Genomic DNA, 884 nt, shown 5'->3' on the forward strand with positions numbered 1-884 from the left:
ATAGAAATAAACTGAATTAAATCTAATATAAACACCTTTTAAACGTAGCAATTTTTCCTGTAGGTGTTTCCTGGCTCGTGAAGGTAAAAACTCTCTAACCTTATAAGAACGGTATTATTTTTTGTCCTTCTTATTTGTGAAGCATGACTAATAGAGATCTGAGCCTCTGTATTATGTTGTTTTTTCAGCACCAAAGACTTAAGTAAATATTTATTTTTTTGAGAGTATTTGAGAGTAATTTTCCCCTGAATTTATACATTTAAAAAAAATTAAAGGTTGTTTCTTTTTTTAAAGTCATACATTGTAGTATTGCTGCAGTATAATTCGGCTTTGAACGATCTTAATGTTACCTGGTTCCTCGTTTCTCTGTGGATGATTCTTAGAGTCATTCAAATTCAAAGCTTCCTTGAAGTTAACAGCAGGAACTGTTGAATCTAAAGAAATCAAAGTTAAAAACTCAACATATTGCTGTAGATAAGGTTCAATAGTGCATCTCATATTTAATATGATGCTTTTACCACTTTCTGAAGGGGTTTTCTCCATGATTGTATTAATAAAGTTATTGCTGCTTCGGCTGTTTTCAGTTGGCACTGTAGTGAAATAAAAAAAAGATAAATCCCTTTTATTCATAATACTGAAAACAAAGGGTGCCACGTTCTTTTCATAATAAAAGCCTTTACCTGGATATGGTTTCATTGGCAGAGTTGTTGTGTTTTCAGCATCCAAGTCATTCAGCACCGCAGTCTTTCCATCTTCATAAAAAAATAATACATTTTAACGTACGGGGCGCCGTTTGTAAATTAAGCAGTCAAAAAACGGCAGCAATATTTAGAGTTATTTAGCGTTTTTTAAGAGAAAAATAAGGAGGTTATTTTTTTCTAAGT

The 884-nt window shown here is 31.9% G+C and overlaps 1 long non-coding RNA gene across 1 annotated transcript; it reads right to left on the reverse strand.

Moving 5' to 3' along the window:
• Positions 1 to 296: 296 nt before the first annotated feature.
• Positions 297 to 805, reverse strand: LOC107081228. The gene is made up of 3 exons (XR_001481046.1): positions 681 to 805; positions 519 to 590; positions 297 to 434 (listed from the first exon to the last, which is right to left on the reverse strand). It is a non-coding gene; the product is annotated as an uncharacterized LOC107081228 (long non-coding RNA).
• Between the last annotated feature and the right edge of the window lie 79 nt (positions 806 to 884).

The sequence above is a fragment of the Cyprinodon variegatus genome, unplaced genomic scaffold (assembly GCF_000732505.1).
Source record: "Cyprinodon variegatus isolate N-32 unplaced genomic scaffold, C_variegatus-1.0 Scaffold3506, whole genome shotgun sequence".
In the NCBI taxonomy this organism is placed as follows: domain Eukaryota; kingdom Metazoa; phylum Chordata; class Actinopteri; order Cyprinodontiformes; family Cyprinodontidae; genus Cyprinodon; species Cyprinodon variegatus.